The sequence below is a fragment of the Ceratotherium simum genome, chromosome 31 (assembly GCF_057802395.1).
Source record: "Ceratotherium simum simum isolate JZ-2026a chromosome 31, ASM5780239v1, whole genome shotgun sequence".
Taxonomy (NCBI): Eukaryota; Metazoa; Chordata; class Mammalia; order Perissodactyla; family Rhinocerotidae; genus Ceratotherium; species Ceratotherium simum.
The window spans coordinates 29,735,290-29,754,704 of record NC_141930.1 but is presented as its reverse complement, the minus strand read 5'-3'; the positions used below and the strand labels follow the sequence as shown (position 1 = coordinate 29,754,704).

Genomic DNA, 19,415 nt, shown 5'->3' with positions numbered 1-19,415 from the left:
ATGGGAAGAAATAAGATGGTTCAGCCAGACTTCATGCTTTACTATTTTCTTCCTGAGAAATGTAACATTCAACAATAGACAAAATATGTCAGTGTCTGTATTGTAGAATAAAGAGAATGTGCCTTATAAAAGGTATATTTGCAGGGGCCAGCCCGGTGGCACAAGCGGTTAAGTGCGCGTGCTCTGCTGCGGCAGCCTGGGGTTCAGTAGTTCAGATCCCGGGCGCGCACCAATGCACTGCTTGTCGGGCCATGCTGTGGCGGCATCCCATATAAAGTAGAGGAAGATGGGCACAGATGTTAGCCCAGTGCCAATCTTCCTCAGGAAAAAAAAAAAAAAAGAGGAGGATTGCCATCAGATGTTAGCTCAGGGCTGATCTTCCTCACAAAAAAAAAAGAAAAGAAAAAAGATGTACATTTGTGTAGATCTATTATCAGTTTTCTTATTTTACACTAAACAATATAGAAAAGGATAACCTTCCCAGAAATGCTTCTTTTCAAAGTACTAGTTTTCTAATTTCCCTTTCCTAAAACAGCTGGTATTGCTATGCTGTCACTTGTGTTGCTAGGGTTCCTTCCCCCATCTCTGTGCTAGGATATGATTGTTTTCTTACATGTTTCCATGGAGAGTTACTAAGTTAGTTTTTCTCAGTCAGCTTTATCAGTGGGTGTGGTCCCCCTGCCAGGCTCTAGACCCACAGGGCTTTTCAATATGGCAGCTACTAGCTACACATGGCTGTTGAGCTGTGGAAATGTGGTCCAATTGAGGTACGTTGTAAGTGTCAGATACTCAGGGGATTTTGAGGACTTGCTGTGAAAAAAAGGGACGATAAATACCTCATTAATAATTTTTAAGTTGATTATATGTTGAACTGTAACATTTTGGATATATTGGGTTAAATAAAACGTATCATTAAAATTAATTTCACCTGTTGCTCTTTTTTGCTTTTTAAATGTGACTACCAGAAAATTAAACTTACACATGTGGTTTGCATTATATTTCTGTTGGACAGAGCTGCTCTAGAAGATATCAGAGCTCGGTTCTTCAGGAGTGAAAAGAGGGAAATCCAAAGTGAAGTGAAATGTTTTGAATGCTAAGATAGGAACTGACTAAAGTTACCAGGGAAAGGGCAGTGAGCTCTTTCACTTCTGAGGCAGGTTGAGTACATGGATTTTGCAAATAAGATTACCTGCTGGCAAAAACTGACTCTTTAGGACACGAAACCCCTAATGTGAGTGAAGCCCATTGTCTTCCCCGCCTCCTGCCTTGCTTAAGGCCTAGCGACATGCTGTGCTTATTTGGGGGTTTAATAAGTAGTATTCCATGATGACAGTAAGGACTAAATCTTTGTAAGTGCCATTGTAGCTTGCCAAGCACATTCACTCATAGTAAACCATCCAGTCTTCTCATCAGCTTCTCAAGGTAGGTATTACTGTTGTTGCCATTTGAAGATGAATGACTAAGGTTCAGAGGAGGTAGGAGACTTGCCCAAGTGCACACAGCTACTAAGCAGCAAGTACCTGCACTCACATTCGTGACTTCAGCTTCCCCGTCGTGTGCTGTCCCCACTCTATCTTACTGCTCCAGGGTTAATCCAAGAGAACCACTTGGAGAAGCATTTCCCAACCTTTCAGACTGGCAACTGTGCTGAAAACTGCAATGAGTCCAATTTTACTGTGACGTCAGTGGGAATTAGTTAAGACCAATTATGGGATTTTCCTCTGATTGCCAGGAAAGGGAGAGACACACCTGACCAAGGGAGGTCAGATCTGTGTCTTGACTTTATGCTGTAAACTTCTCAACAATAAAATGATGAGTAGGTGTTACATCGGATAATTTCTAAGGTCCCTCCCAGCCCTATAATTCTATGAAAACTAGTACCCACATGGAACATATTAACTCTTTTTATACGCCTTATAAGATATCCACTTGGGGGACAATATTCATGTTTTGTTGACCTGGGCTAGATTTCTGATAAACTATTCCTGGGATTGGTATTTCACACCAAACATCAAACACAGAAACTATAGATCAATTTTATCCATAATGTGTCACTTTCATCTGATATCTACTGGTAAATACATGTTATTTCCATTGGGAAAGGCATGGCACTAAAGAATACTGAGTAGGCTCCAGTCCCACCTGAATAGTATGTAATTAACCTGCATTTATATCCTCATTTTGCATGCAGTCATGCTTAGCATCTACTAGCATTCTACCCCACATATGCTCATGAATTATGAATTCGACTACAAGCACGCAAGGCAAAGCCACTCTGTCAGTCACATCTCTCTCTCTGAGATCAGCAGGATTTACATCTATGTGACTTAACTTCAAATTCAACTCCTAAGACCTATCTCAGAACCCAGCTCTCTAATAGCCCAGCGTATGTAAGTGCTAGAAAATTCATTCTCAAATGCACACAACGTGAAATTTTCAGAATCAGGCACAGCTAGTTTTTGTAAAAGCAATTCCAAATGTTCATTTCTAAAAATCGAGAGTTCCCCTGTACCTGTTTAAAAGATGCCCCCCAAAAGTGGATATGACTTGCCTTGAAAGGGCTTGTGAACTGCATTCTGGGCCTTATTATAATTTTTTTGTTTTTTGGTAGCGTTCCATGAAAAATATACAGTATATACAGTACATTTTTTTTTTTAGTTCAAATGACATTTTTGCAAAGTATAGTTTTTCCAGAGAAACTGAGTGGTTTCAAATATGATTTTAATGTTCATGACGTTAAATGGGTTCTTATTTACTGGATTTTTATCCCAAGTAGTATGTTCTAAGAAACATGTATATCTATACCATTGTTATTTTTCTCATGATTTTCTTCTATGTATATGCCTGATCATGTGGTTGTGTAGGTTAGGATATGCTAGAAAGAGCAGAAATGATTTAATTAAACTCAGATACTCTGGTGTGAAAATGCCTTCATTCATTCATTTTATAAATATTTATCCACATTCACTGTGTGCAAGCTCTGGGCACACCGAGATTAATGAAATGCCCCCCCTGACTTAAAAGAGCTCACTGTCTTGTAAGAGTCTCTCCTTATAACCGTTTACACCTCAAAGGGGCATACATCATCAGCAATGGCAGGAATAGGATTGTTTTGGGAGGATGGCGGAGGGATGGGAGACTTTGGTCTGGAAGGTTTCATAAGGGAGTAACATCTGAGTGGGACCTAAGGGAATTCCAAGCAGAAAGAAAAGAAGAAACAGAGACATGTTATACTGTGCTCTGTAAAGGGCTGAAATGGAAGATGTGAAGGAAAGAATGTCAAGAGATGAGTTGTGAGTTTGGGGCCAAACTAACCAGGGCCTTGGGTACTTTCCTGAAGAATCTGGACTTGATTCTGTTAGTGAATGGAGGTTCAGGGGACAGGTTCCAATATGTATTTTCAAACAGTTACCTTTTAGCATTGGGAAAGATTGAATCACAGTCTGGAAATATTGGAGAAAGAAGTCTCCTGCATTCGTCAGAGGCAGGGAAAAGAAAATGTGAGTGAGAGATGGACTTGAAAAATATTTGGAACTTAAAATGCTCTATGATGTGAGTGAAATGAAAGCGCTTCAGTGGGCTTGGCTGGTTCTTGCTAAAGATTCTGATAGTACTGGTTAAGAACTCTACTTAAGGGCCGACCCCGTGGCTTAGCGGTTAAGTGCGCACGCTCCGCTGCTGGCTGCCCGGGTTCGGATCCCGGGCGTGCATCGACGCACCGCTTCTCTGGCCATGCTGGGGCCGCGTCCCACATACAGCAACTAGAAGGATGTGCAACTACGACATACAACTATCTACTGGGGCTTTGGGGGAAAAATTAAAAAAAAAAAAAAAGAACTCTATTTAATGAGCTATTGGAAAAGGCATAAACATAAACAGAGTAGGGAGTGTGTTAAATAAAGATGCTCTGTAAATGCAGACTGGGCAATTAAAAAAGATTTACCAGAGTAAAGCTAAATGCAGTATAGCGGATAATTAATGGGCCTGTGACAACTCAGTAATAAGTACTCTGAACTTTTACAATAGTGCATTAACGTATGTGCATGTCAGAGGGAGGGTTTGCTTTTATAATCAACACCAGTTAGCCAAGAAATTCCCCTGCAGACGTTAATTAGGGGTTCCTGATAGTGGAACCTGTTGATTAACTTCCTGAGCCAAAGGTGACTGACTGCTCTTTGTACGTGGGTTTCTTGTTGAGCCTAAAAGGAATTTGGTTGTAAATTCAATCTCCCTTTCCTCAATTCTCTTGGCTCTAGATGCTATTTTAGCTTTCAGTGGGATTTACCTTTCTTACTTTAGGAAATGAACTTCTGTTCTTTTGTAGGTAGCTGAACTCCAACCTGGGAAAGACCTTTGTAGGTGAGGGAGCGTTCCCTGAATGGAACGGGCCATTCAGGTCTTTAGGATGTGGTGAATGCTCCATCTTTGACACTTAGCTCAGTAAAGATTTCTTAGAGGAAGGTACTTTTGAGACTCTTTTATTTCAGTATATCTTCACTTAACAACTTTTTAAATTTTTTAAATTTTTATTTTTTAATTAATAGACTATTTTTTTTCAAGCAGTTTTAAGTTTACAGAAAAAATTGAATGGGAAGTACAGAGTTCCTATATACTTCCTCTCACTTCCAATTTCCCCTGTTATTCACATCTTAATATTAGTGTGGTACATTTCATACAGTTGATGGACCAATATTGATACATTGTCATTAACTGAGGTCCATAGTTTACATTAGAGTATACTCTGTGTTCTAGATTCTGTGGATTTTGACAAATGTATAATGACATCTGTCTGCCATTACAGTAGGATACAGAATAGTTTCACTGCCCTAAAAATCCCTGTGCTCCGCCTATTCATCCCTGTTACCCCCGCCCCTGGCAACCACTCATCTTTTTACTCTATCCTTAGTTTTGCCTTTTCCAGAATGTCATATAGTTGGAGTCATAGAGTATATAGCCTTTTCAGACTGGCTTCTTTCACTTAGTAACATGCATTTAGGGTTCTTCCATATGTTTTGTGGCTTCATAGCTCATTTCTTTTTAGCGCAGAATAATATTCCACTGTATGGATGTGCCACAATTTATTTATCCACTCACCTGCTGAAGAATATCTTGGTTGCTTACAAGTTTTGGCAATTATGAATAAAGCTGCTGTAAACACTTGTGTGTAGGTTTTGTGGGGATATAAATTTTCAACTCCTTTGGGTAAATACCAAGAAGCGTGATTGCTGGGTCTTGTGGGAAGAGTATGTTTACTTTTGTAGGAAACTGTCAACTGTCTTCTAAAATGGTTGTACCATTTTACATTCCCACACTTAATAACTTTTGAGTAACTACCACATGCCGAATGTCCCTTGTTTGAGGGTACAAAGTTAGTGAATTGGGGCACAAAATGTCATTCTAGAAAGAGTTAAGATACCATGAACTTGTCCAAGTTACAAGTTCTAAATTTACTCTAAAGTTTTGGAGTGGTTTACTGATTAGCATCTATGCTTTATAGTACAAGTCACATAGTTATTCTGAAATGAGAAATGGGTAAAATAGTAAAAATTTAAATTCCAGTAAAATACTTCAGTTATTTCAGTGATGCATTTAAGTAGCTTTATGAAATTATTCTGCTAGACATCTAGACATTGAGGTCTTGTACCAACTCTCTGGTTTCACATGGGTAAAAGAAAAACTATTAGAATAAAATTAGCCTTCTTTTAATGTACCTTTGGGATTAGTGATTTTCATGGATTCCTGAACTTGCTTGGTAATTATTTCTTTAAAAATGTAACCATGGGGTAAATACTTCCTGTTTTTCAGGAAAAAAAAAAGCGCAACACACACCCCTCTGAAATGCTGTGGAGTTCTGCCCCAGCCTTGCACACTGGCCCTGCGGAGGCCGCAGCCCAAGTCACGACCCCTGTTCAGCTTTGACTTTGCCTCCACTGGACTTGACTGGAGAGTGTACACAAATGAATGGCACAAAACTGGTTTCTCTACCTTTTAAAAGGCCTTGTCAGAATTTTTGTTTGCATTGTTATAATATTAGCTAAAATTGAACTGAATTAGTTCTGTAATTCTTAAAAGCGGATAATGAATTACAAATTTTGTTCTCATCTGTTCAATGATAGCAACAAGTGTTAATCCTTTTTAGCCTAAATGATATAATCAGATAATTTTTTTGTTTCATTTGCACTATATAGAAACAAGTTGGGTATCATTGTTAAGTGTCTTTGCATTATGCCTAAATATTCATTTCAATCCATGTTCGCAAATTTGTCTCCATATCGCCAACGTTTTTCGTTTTAAAATTATATACAAATTCTTGTGAAACTGAAAATTTTACATGACGCTTAATGACGATTCTAGTAAGGCTGTCTGGCTGAGAAGGACACTAAAAATTTGCTAAGTTCGTTAAACAGAATCAGTCATTCTATCTGGTTGAGGCCTCTTAGCTTTAAAAGGGATTGAGACCTTTGCTTCTCTGTCATGCGTGTAAATATAAGTCTGTTGATTAGAATGGGAGGATTTGTGAATGGGCAGTCTGTGGGCACTTATTTCTTTTTTTGGAATTAGCAAAGAAATGCTAAAGAATCAGTTTACTGTGTGCGTGAAAGGAAGAACAAAGTTTTACCTGACGGAGACATGAAAGTTCTGAAATCCACTGAATTAAAAACAAGGATGACATAGAGTAGCAATAGACAAAGAAATAGGGTTCACATGAACTCTAGTCTAAATGCTGTGACTTGCAGCAAAGTGCTGTCTTTCTTTTCTTCTGTATAAGAAATAATTAACTAAACCCACAGTCACCTGAGGCTTTTCCTGTGTCATATGGGGGCCTTCTAGGGAAGTGAGAGGAAGATGAACTGGAAGGATGAGAGAGGAGGGGCAAGGCAGGCTGTGGATCAGGTCTATGTAAAAACACCTTTAGAAACTCGCTTCAACCCATTATTTATATGCTGGGTTGCACTTCTTCCATAATATCTCTTGCTTATTTTGGAATATAGTTATTGATTCAGATCACTTCTTGGTTTTGTCAGCCTCCCACTGGTTAGTTTCACTTGTAAATGCTGGCCCTTTCTGGAATGTGTGCTTCCTGAGAGCAGAAACTTTGATTTGCTCACCGCAGTGTCCTTGGTGTATAGGATAGTGTCTGGCACATTGTCATTTTATACATATTTGTGGATTAAATGAATGAAAATCAGCAAATTATTAGAGGACTTTATTTTTATTCTAGTGAAAGATGGGTAAATTCCTAATTTCTTTATGTTCTATTTTATTTGTGAATTTAATCCATGATTTTAAAAAGTATCTGATGCCCGGGACATCCCCTTGTAGCATGCCTGGTGCACTCCCTGTTGAATTTTGCAGTTAGCATCAGGCCAGTGGATGGAAGGACTGGATTTCTGCAGAGTTGGGACTGACTTGAACCCCAGAGCTTAGCCACCAGGACTTCAGAGCCTCCGGCCTGCAGACACTACATAATCTAAATTTGCCCATTGGTTCCCAATGAGAACAACTCAGGAGCAGCTACTTACTGAGAAAACTGTGTTCCTTCCATCCCAGACCCAGGACGAGCCTGGCCCCTAAAAAGTAGAAGCTTTGGCCCTGCTGGTTATGCTGTCCTTCCCAGAAGCAGCCTCAGAAGCCTGTCTTTGCATAATACGCTCCTGCAGTGTGTGTCCCACAGGGAAGATCCCCAGGGCTCCCTGGTGACAGCCGTGATTTATTATTCCAGGTGGTCCCCTTCTTGTTTTGTCTTGTGGAGTTAGAGTGAGCAAGAGATGCAATTTGCACCGTTTTCTTAGACCTTAAACCTACATTTTACACTTAACATTTCTGATTGGACAAAAATAAATGGCAAGAGGCATGATAGCGTCACATCATTTTTACCTGCTTTTGCCTGTCCACGAAGTCCATTCATTCACAGCAATCCCTCTATTTTTTTTTTTTTTTGCCACTATCTATAACGCCAGATGAATTCTGCTGTTTTAATTGTGCCCTATATTCCTTCCCCCTCTCTGTCCCCAATGCCATAATCTTAACTTGTATATGGTTCATAAATGCTTCCCCTGACTTACCCCTGCCTGGCTCAGAAGGCTGGGTCCACCTCTCCCGTACTGGCTACTGTCCTCTCTGTAAATGTGGTCCCTTCCCCTGTGCTCCTCCACTATTCATTGGTGCTTACTGTCACTGCCTGTCCCATCACAGTACCCTCTCCTGAGGTCTCCCTGTGAAGTGAGCAGAATCTGCCTCTGCATTCCTTCTTCCCAGCCTCTTGTTCCTGCAGAGTATCTTGAATTCCTCCTGAAGGCAGGGCAAAAGGTGCTTTGATTGGTCCATCCTCCAGGGTCCTTTCAGCTCCTTTCTGAACACCAGGGCTGCTGTGAGATTTAAAGCCCATTATTGTTAATAACAGTAGTAGTGGTCGTGAGATGGTGTCTCCTTGTATTAGTGTGGTTTAGCTTTTTTCTTTTTCAAAGCAGTCTCACAAACTTTTAAAGCAATTGTATTTTTATTACAGTTTCTTCTGTGGCATCAGAGTGTTGAGATTCACAAGAGTTTTCAGCATCTGGATAACGTGAAAATTCGACTGTGGTTCTACTGTTTACTCCTCTGACTCTTAGACAGCATCCAAACCATTTTAAATATCCTTATGTTTAACTGGAAAGCTAGACTGAGGTTTCCAGGTGTAATGCAAGATCACTAACATTTTCTTCAATGATAATTAATCTACCCATGCTTGAAATACTATATTCAATAATTCATTAGAAGTATTTAATAATGTCCTGCCAAATGCCAGACAGCCATTCACGGCAACACCTAGCCTCTGTTTACTCCTATGAGGATATTTCACTCATAAATTATAGGTTTTAACAAGAAGACTTTTTCCTGGAAAATGGTGTTGATGGGAGAAATAAGTATACCTGATGTCATCTTATAACGAAATCCAATTTAACAACTGTTTTTCAGATAGCTACAGATTGTGTGTGAGAGCCATAAGAAATAGTATTTGCCTAGCAATATTCACTTACCGGTTTTCATTTCTTTACAAATAAGTTGGTTTGTCCATTAATATGGTAAAATCCTTTCACACACACACACACAGGCTATGATAAGCTGTGATAGCATGTCAAAAGGCATATGATAAACTGGATAAATATCTTTGCAACACATATTACATATTATAGACAAAGAGCTATTTCTCCTAACATAAAAATTCTTATCAATCAATTAAAAAAATGGCCAATAACCGTTTTAAAAATGGGCAAAGAACATGTGTAGGCAGTTCACAGAAAAAATGTTTTTAGCACACAGCAAGATGAACAACTTAACTTACAATAAATAAATACATTTTTGTTTTCAAGCTGTGTTTGCATTTGCTCAGTGTATGAAATCTGCCTTGTGTCTCTTAAAAGCAAGTGCAGGGCCTTGTATTATGGCACAGGTTGCACACCCATGAAGCAGACCTTGTCTGTAGTCTACACCTGTAGGGGCTGAGATTCTTTTATCCCTTCATTTATGTAGTGGATATTATAGATTGGCTCACCGAACACCCATTCCAGCTCCCTTCTATCTTATGTGATAGAAACTGAAAAACTTAAAAAAAAAAGAGAAAAAGAGAGGAAAGGAGGGAGGGACAGAAGAAGAAAAAATTTTCAATCCTTTCATGCAGATAGAGAACCCAGTTTCTGGCAGAAAGTTGCATTTGTGGTAACTTGGGATGAGGAAGTGAGCAACTTAAGGTGAGCGCTGTGTGCTGGGAAGTGTTTTGTTCTTCTGGGGAAACCGTGCTAGAGATCCTGATGTCCTGTTCCTGTAGTCCTAGGTGCTGAGCAGCAGGTGGTTGCTATGACAGAGTCCCTGGAAGTGAAGTCTCAGGATGTGGCTAGTCACGGTCCAGCTGCGTTGCTCCTGGCCATGGAGCATCTGGGCTTGGTTCCTTGATGACCCTAGAAATTCTTCAAGTTATCTAATACCTTGTAATAAATCTTTCTCTACATAAACCAGCTGGAGTGGATTCAACAGATAAATTTTGAGGTAATCAGAGAGTAGAAGTGGAGGATGGAGGAGAGAACAGAGGCATATAAATAAATAAACCAAACCAAGAGAAGTTCCATACATAGTTTCCGTTCAATTTTCAGTTCCACCTACTTCGCTGCTGAAAAACACTGTAAATTAAAACTAAATTTGCTTCTTGGGTCTCCCCATTGAAATCTCATAAAATGTTATTTTCTAGATATTTACTCATTCGTTTAGTCAAATAACATATATCAATCAAGCACTTCACCAAATTAACCACAATTACAGAATTCAGGCGCACATTGATTTGTACGACTTATCTTTTCCCTAAAACGTATAAACCCAAGTAGTAACTTGCTATTTTCAAAAAATATGAACAGGAGTCTTTTTAAAAAAATAATGAGAATTCAAAGATGAATAGGATGTGGTTTCTCAGCCTCAGGGAAATTTCATCTGGTTGAACAATCAGATTAGAAAACCAGTCATAAAAATGCAACCTGAGTCCTACATTAGTAGGTTGTGTGGAGAGCTACGGGAACATGGAGGAATGCAAGAAACTGGTTGACACACTCAGGATTTCTCCACTTTTAAACGATTCTGTAATGAGGCAGCCAGAATGCCCTAAAGAGAATGTTAAAAGCTATTGGTGCCCATCATGGAAGATTGGGAGGTTGACCCTTAAAGCAGAGACAAGTTCCCCTGGAACTTCGCTCATTAGAGTTCTGAGTGCAGAAGCTCGAGCATCCTCAGTGAGTGCTCACTGAAGACACACACAGGCTGCTGAGCCAGCCTTGACTTTGCTTCAGCCAAAAACACTCATTCACACTTCTCTGAATGAAAGATTTAGTCAAGTCTGTCTTAGAGGCAAGCCTTAGCAGACGAGATTAAATGACTTCATTTTAAGATGGCATCTTGCTCATTGCAATGAAGTAAAAGCAACAGTGATTGAGTTCGTCTTGGAAGAGTGTATATATTTTCAGCTCATTTAAAACTTAAAAATTTGAAAACAAAAGAAAATCTAGTGATATGGCCCTGGAGGTTTTCTCTGGCTGACAATCAAACCAAACATGCAATAGTTCCTGGCATTTCAACACCTGATGTTTGACCTGTGCAACAAATAGATTCCTGATTTCTCTTTGGGGAGAAATCTTATGTAAAAAATGTCTCCGAAAAATGAACGGCACGGGTGACCTGGCCCCACATGTTGTTTATGTAGCTGCACTTTATTCAGGAAGTTGAAACACGGGTATTTGGTCATAAAGGTGGACTGAGAACCGGAATTTGGGAAACATGTACAGGAAACTTTTGTTTATAGGATCATCTCACCCATGGTGACGGGCTCTGAACCTTTCATCAACGAGAACCCCAAGCGAACTGAAAGCTTCTGCAAACATTCTTACATTCCAACTGAACCCTGGAGATTTTTGAATCAAAATAGGGAAATATTGACATTATAGCAAGAAAAATATTTTTCAGCAAAATTCTGAGAAGAGGTGAATAGCTGCTGAGTTTTGAAAATGGAGAGATAACCCAAAAATATCAGTTTTAAGGGAAAAAAACATTTTTCTTTCTAGTTACAAAGCTGGTTACCCACGTTATATTCTGAGAGCCTATATTCTGAGTCAAAAAAAGAATCTTCCCAGATAAAAAAGTGATGCCCTCAAGGGACTTCTCCCCTCTGGGCAAATTCCAATAAAAAAAATTCTGTATCCTCTCAAACATTCCTGCAAGTCTGGTGCCCGGAGGCAAAACTGTGTATTTCTAGAGCTGTACCTCCATAGGAAGTGAGGTGGAGTTAAAGGAGGATTTCAGTTTTACCAACTTCTCTTCACTGACTATAATTTAACCTCAGTTATGTGGATCTTAACTCATTACTCGACTGCAGAACTTTCACTGGATTTAGTAACAGGGTGATTGATCATTGGTGACCTGAGCTAGAGCAGTTTTGCTGAAGCGTGGTGGGCAGAAGCTTGATTTCGGTGGGTGGAGGACTGAGAGGTGAGGAAGTGGGGAGGGTGGGTGTGGCAACACTAGAAAGATGGACTGTGGGGCCCAAAGAGGGCTGGACAGGAATACGGGTCCCAGAAGGGGAAACACTTAGTTTTTCTTTTCTTCTCTTCCTTTTCTTTTGTGCCTTGTTGTTGTATTTTAAATGGGAGAGTCTGAAACATGTTTGAATATGGTTGAGAAGGATCCAAGGGGGGGGGGTGGAGAGAGAGAGAGAGGGAGGGAGGGAGGGAGAGAAGGAGAGGGAGGGAGGGAGGGGAGGGGAGGCGAGGCAGAGGCAGAGGCAGAGGCAGGGGTTGATGATATCTGAGACCAGCTTGGTTTCACGTGTAAGGTTTCTACGAAGCGGAGAGGAACGGTCCAGAGCACAGGAAGAAATGGTCTTTCTCAGGTGGATGAAGGAGAGGGGAGGACTGGTGTGATTTCAGGGGCTGCTGGCCATCTGGTAACTTCCATTCTCTGTTTGAATTAGGAGACAGAGCCATCTGCTGCGGGAGGGGTGGGTGTGGGTTAGAGCAGGATTTACAAGTGTGAAGAAATGGTGGTTGAAATAGTGACTTAAAAGAATGGAAAAATAACCTGAGTGGAGAAATCTGATAAGATGAAGGGTTAGGGGGCCCAGCTGAATTTGATGACCTTGATTTGGGAGCATTGCCAATCTACCTGATTTGTGATTTTTCTCTGCAGCATTCAGATTCTCAGAAGCATTCATTTAGACATCAGCATTCAATCAGCTTTTTTTATTCAAGTGCTCTTATTGGCACCAAATAGACGGTGACTTATATTCCAAAGAGGAGATATAGACAATAATTAAAAAAGGTAATAAACCCATACTGTGTCAGGTGATATATGCTATGAAGAAAAGGAAAGCAGGGAGAGGGTTCTGTTTTAGGTAGGGTGGTCAGGGAGAGTGTGCCATTTGAGCAGCGAACTGAAGGAAGTGATGGAGTCAGCCGTGCAGGTAGCTGAGACAGGAGCATCCCAGGTAGCAGTGTCACAACTGGGATACTGACAGTGTGGCAAGAGCACAGACAGCAGGTGGCAGAAGAGGATGAGGGAGAGGTAGCAGGAACCACACTCCGGGGTCTTGTTGGCCACAGTAAGGACTTTGGATTTTAATTTGAATGAGTATGTGTAGACTGTAAAAGGTCGACAGTGAAGTTCACTCCTTGTTGGGGTTTCACCGGGGGTGTGGAACCAAGGACAGAAGAGCACAGGTTGAAGGCATTTGCAAGAGAGTGATGGATGGACGCTGGTTAGGGAATGCACTGAAAAGAGGAGGGAACTGATTGGGCAAAGTGAAATGGTCCAGGGACTGTCACACCTCATGACCTTGAGGGACAGTTGCACCGTTGGTGGAGTTTGAGGAAGTCACCTGGAAGGACAGGAGGTTGTGGTCAGTGGTGTGGGAAGCAGTGTAGAGGAGATGTACTCCATTCTTTCAACACACTGTACAGCATGCTCGCTGTGCATCAGTGCTCTGCTGGGGTTGGGGGGATCCGTGGTGAAGGAGACAGATGTGCCCTGATATGAGGGGCCCTGTGTCTGAGAGGGACGCTGCCCACACAGGGGCTAGGTTACCTGGAGTGGCAGGAGGGGAGTGGACAGCTTGGGCCAGGGGTCCCTGAGTTTCCCCCTAGTTGCCTCACATGAGCCCCTCCAGATTGAGCATCAGTTTGCAAAGTCTGTGCACATTGCTTCTGGCTTTGCCCTGGACGGTGTTTCTAGACTCCAGTCCCAAGGTATGAATGACCAGATGACCAGGCCCCCGTCGTCTACGACAGAGTTCATATGACTTGTGCTGCATGTGTGTGTGTGCCCATGCACATGTGTGTAGACACGCACAAGTCTCCTTGGTAGAGGGAAGTTAAAGTTCGCCCCTGACGATCTGGACGTGACCGAGTGACTGGTAGTTTACTTTGCGTTGCCACTGTGGAGACTCAGCACCTTGAGACCCAAGGTTTGGTCCTTACCTGCTTGAAAGAAATGCAGACTCTTGGGCCACACCTCAAATCTAATGGATTAGGATCAGAAGGTGCATTTTAACAGGTTCCCCAGGTGATTTGTATGCATATTGAACTTGAGAAGTGCTGCTTTAGAGAGGCTCAAAACAAACAAACAAAAAAATTGGAGGGTTTTTATTTTTTCTATTTAAGATGATTTTTCTGAGATCCTTCTTGTTCTAAGCACATTCTAACAGGCCTCTACTTTCTTTGAACAAAGTAGAAACATTTGTATAATTACTTTGTTACAAAGTGGAGTACACATCATCTAATTACTTGTATAATGCGAAATCATTCCTTTTTCATCTGATCTTTCTTTTCAAGATCCAGATTCTTTTGTCTTTCTAGATAAGAGTCCTCTTGCCTTGAAGCTTGGACCACTTCAGCTACGTCAGATGTCTGGCTTTAGCCTCCCCTGAACTTAGTTGAGTTAAATAGCTCATATGCATGATTAGTATGCTTTTTGAAAGGATATTTGTAAAGATTTTCCAACATCTTACTGATGTTGGTTGCAGTATAAGTTCTGTTAATGCTTAGACTTGTGCATGGCTTCATGAAAGTCATTGTAGGGATAAAATGATCCTGTTTCTGCCCTGGCAGAGCAGTTTCATCTGGTAGCTAAAGCACAGGGCCCAAGGGGTAGGGCACTGCCATGTCATCAGTCGGGCCATACGAATGTCCAAGCCACGGGAATCCTCGCAGATGGGCAGAGCGTGATGGCAGGGACTGAGAACAGTGGCTTTAATGTATTGAGCTCGTTCTGTACACCAGGCACTGTGCTTTGCCTAAATGCTCTCCTTTCATTCTCATAACCCCCATAGTGTGAGCACTGTTATTTGCCCATTTTACAAAGAGGTCGAGAGAGAAGTTAAATGGCTTGTCCAAGATCATATAATTAATAGGCAAAGCTAATCTTCAAATCCAGGTGTATCTGACTCTAGGGACATATTATTAACTTCTGTGCTAGAACCATTTGTCAGAAATTGAGGTGTCAGACCTTTAACTTCAAGGAGGTTAGTAGTAATGGACAGCGTACCTGCCTCATGAGGAGCCCGTGAGTGGGAAAATTTAGTTGTGAGGTGGTAGTGGTATATCCAGGATGTTATCAGAGTAGAATTATAGTAAGAGGAATGAGGAAGGGACTGAGGTCCAGGAAAAAGACAGGTGTCTAGTTACTCAAACTGGGGTGCCCTGGCAGTGCCCGGCTCCCTGTGTGACTGGATATGGTACCATTGAAGATTGGTGAGGATGGCTGGAAGCATATGATAATCAGTCAGGCTTGGTCCTGGCTGGGGTGGGCTTAAGCCTATAGATGAGAAGTGGCTAAGTGACCAGGCTGGTCCTTGAAAGATGATAAGCTTTGGACACATCTGGGAAGTGGAGGTGGGAATAAAGAGAGAAATGCATTTTTGCCTGAGCCAGAAAGAGCCTGTCTGCCTTGCTGCTTCCATTTCTCCAAATACATAGTTGTATGGAAGGGAATAATTATTGGAAAACAGCCACAAATTTATGGAAAAGGAGATAATGGAATAGACGAGAGATAAATTTTTTAAAAATCTACCATGAAGGGTAAGTGGGGGGGTGAAAGTATTAAACTGCTCTGGTTCGAACTGCTGTGCTGAGGCCTGAAAACGACAGGCTTGCATTTCATCTTGCACAGAAGCACGCATAAACTAGTTTCAGTGCATAAGGCACGGAAGTCTGCCCAAGACACACGCATGGAGTTCCCATCAAATTCAACAAATTCAGTTCTGTCGGAAATGAACATGTTATCTGTATGATTTAGTTCAGCGGTTGGTGTAACAGATTAGGGTGAAAAGATGGCTTATGAATAGGAATCGTGCACTGAAGTATTGGTGTCTGTGAATAACCAGAAAGTGACTGATTTCTTGAAGCGGTTGATACTGAAGATTACTGAATAATAAGTTAACACTCCAGGGCATAGGAAAACTGAGAATGTATTTACCAGCCAAAGTTGTCAAAGTTTTGAATTAGGTATTTTGATACATAATGGATGATATTTGCTCCACTCAGTAACTGTCATCAATTAAAAAGAAGAGATGGATAGGGAGAATTATGTTGCACTTAATTTTGTCTGAATATTTAATCACAAATAATGGAGATGAAGATTTATAAGAGATATTTTGACATTCTGGGAGATGCAGTAAAGTTAATATTGTTGGAGCCTTTTCAGTTATGGATTGCTTAGAAAGTGAGAAAGTCCACAATAGCTACAGAGACCTGAGACTCATAAATTCAGCCTTTTAGATGTTTTGGAAGAGTTTTCCTCCCAGATAGAATTTTTTCTCTAAAATCAATTTATAAGTTGCTTCAATTACTAAATTTGAAAGGAAAGTAAAAGTCTGTTTATAAAAACGGATTAGAGGAAAAAAATACTTTCCCCACAGTGCTAATATGTATTGATATCTGTTGTATTAACATTTTCTCCCAAATGGGAGCTGCCCAGATCAGTTCACCCAAATTGTAGAAGAGAAAGTGGGTGAAATTAGATTGGTGGCTGCTATTTGAAGTGGGACATTTCTTTTCTTTCTTCTTTTAAAATTAGTTGGATTTATCCAGAAATATTTCTGTGATTATGGGAAGCTTTTTGTGTATATTTATACAGATGACAATAGCCAGTATCTACTTTGTGAAGGTAAAGAAAGCAAAATTTAAAAGGGAAAGGTCTATACATTCACATCAAATGTTGTTTTCACATAAAATCTATGAAAGGACAAAAAGGAGGGTAGAGGAAAGGGGAGTCAAAATAATGTTATCTACATTAGTTCATTCGTTCATTCTATGTTCAAACCTCCCAGCATGGCAGTGTGCACCTTTTTTTTCATGGGCATCTCTTATATTGGTTGCAGAGAAGCAATGGGGTGTAATGGAACATCACAGACCTGGTTTCTGCCTTTCTCACTGCTGTTTACGAGCTGCATAACTTTGAGGAAGTTACAATCTCTGAGCTATAGTTTCTTCATTTGTAAGTGGGGTAATAATATCTGTAACCCTGTCTTGGCAGGCTCTTCTATCAAATGAATCAAGTTTTGTGAAATTATCTCATACCCTTTGTTAAAATAGCATATACATATGTTCCACATTGAGCACTTTAGGTGAATTATTCTCATGTAATTCTCACAATCCAAGCCCTAATTAGCAGATGAAGAATATGAAGTACAGAGAACTTTGAAGGCACAGAGCTAGTAGGTGGAGAAAATGGTATTTGAACCTTAGTGACAGAGATCTAGAACAGTTTTGTTTTTTTCTATTTTTTTTAAATATGCATAGTAAGAAACAGATTTTACATTGTGAATCAGTACAGACAGACATACAGATATAGATATAGATATAGATATCCAAACAGATATAGATAGATGGATAGATAGATTTACACATATATGTATAATGTATGCATGTAAATTTGAAACAAAAATGTCATCAAACAATAGTCACACTTTTTGTGACACAAACTATATATATGGAATAGAATTATTCTTTTTTTATATATATGGGATAAAATTGTTCTTTTTTATATATATGGAATGGAATATATTCTTTTTTATGATGGTAATAACATACTAAATTGACTATGCAAGTCAATTATGATGCACAATTTCAAAAACACTAGTCTAAATCTCACACCCTTTAACCACTACATTATAATGCTTCTGTATTTGATAACAGTTCTTGGTACATAGTAGGTACACAATAAATATTTGTTCAGTGTTTTATGAATAATGAATAAGAATAATGAAATCTGCAGATCCTCCAAAAATCTTATCTGAACCAACAGCTTTCGTCTTTCTTCACCTATAATGTTAACTGTTTCCCTTCAGTTGATAAGAAGAAGCACAATCTAATGACACCATGGCTTTCTGCAGCCACCATAGTGTAAGCGATCTGGTAAGGGGAAGCCAACGGCAGATGTATCCACCGGACAGTTGAGTTTTCAAAGAGCAGGAGATGCATAAAGTCACAGCTGAGGTTTTGGCATTTATCCCATTATACCCAATAATATCAGCTTTAGATTCTTTGGTGACTCCTTTTTGCAGCCTCAGAGTCGAGATAAAGGAAAGGGGATGGTTGAGCCAGAGAAGGAAGTCTTATACTGTCCTTCGGGTACCCCCCTGGTCCCAGACCCACTAGGCAGGTCCACTCTTGCACTTGCTGCCTATTGGCTACTCATTCTCGCCTGTCTTAGGAGGTGGGAAGGCTCCTCAAAGAAGAGACTGGATATAAATCTTTTATTTTTCTCCTACATTTTCTCTCAACATTCTCAAGAGTTTGCCTTTACTGCAAACAAATCACAATATAATTACACACTGTTATTTTATAATTGGGGCATATTATTGGATATGCCTGGGGTGAGTAGGGAATTGTTTTGGGAGTGGCAGATGTATCTTCCTTCCTTCAGAGAGAGCAATCTAAAATTTCTAATATTCACTTGTCTATCCTTGATGAATCGGAGCGGAATGAATTACCCTTCAAGTATCTCCTCAGTTTAACTACTGCTTTGAGGCTTTCTGTAAATATGTAAAATAAAAATAAAGACCATATCTTTTAATTTTCTTTCTCAAATCAGCAAAGTGTTATACGTATGAGAGTTTTGAGTAAGTGGTAGTATGTGGGGTAATAGTATTTTTAATATAATATTCATGCTACCAGGAATAGTCAAAAAGCCTTTACTGCTTGTGTTATCAGAAAGGTTGCCCAGTAATCCAACAATAATAATTGGAGTAATTCAAATCCATAGGTCTTGATAATTTTATTCTCTCATATTAAATGAATTAGAGGTTCTCCTTTTACTGTGGGTAAATCTGATGTTTAACAAATTGATTATGTTTCTTTAATTAGTGATGGAGACTTTAAAATGGTAGTTACACAAAGAAATGAGAAAACCTGTTAAATCCTTTAGCTTAAGTTTAAACAATTTTAGCTCCTAAAATAGTTTTTAAAAATACCCTCGGGCTTTCTCCATGTATTACAGTTTTAAATGGCCTTAACCACAGAAGAAAAGATAATGTTAGACATTTCTGAGAACAATAGTTTTTAGGTCCTGGAGCTGAACTAGCATGAGCATTTCGTGTTTAGTAATCTTTAAGACTAGACTCTCATGTCAACTCCTGTGAAGATATCCAGAGAACCTGTTAGAAAAAAGGTTGGAAGGATTTGTATCAAGTCAAAAGAAAGTTGGGGGCTTTGGGAGTGAATGGGTAGGGAGAGAAAGGAGGAGAGGGGAGAAGGAGACAAGAGAATTTCTGAAATTCCTTCCAGGCTTCTTAACTCTGCCTACAGACTGTAAAATTTGCCTTTAAGGTGATTACCTCAGTTGCTCATTATTATCCAATCCAGTTAAATTCTGAGCACCTACTCTGATCAAGGCATTCAGTTAAA

General features: G+C 40.0%; 1 protein-coding gene across 1 annotated transcript in view; it reads left to right on the top strand.

Annotated features, from left to right (window-relative positions):
• The window catches only part of XKR4 (XK related 4), a 397,062-nt gene that overhangs the window by 13,690 nt on the left and 363,957 nt on the right, over window positions 1-19,415 (top strand). The gene's annotated exons all lie outside the window — the stretch shown is intronic.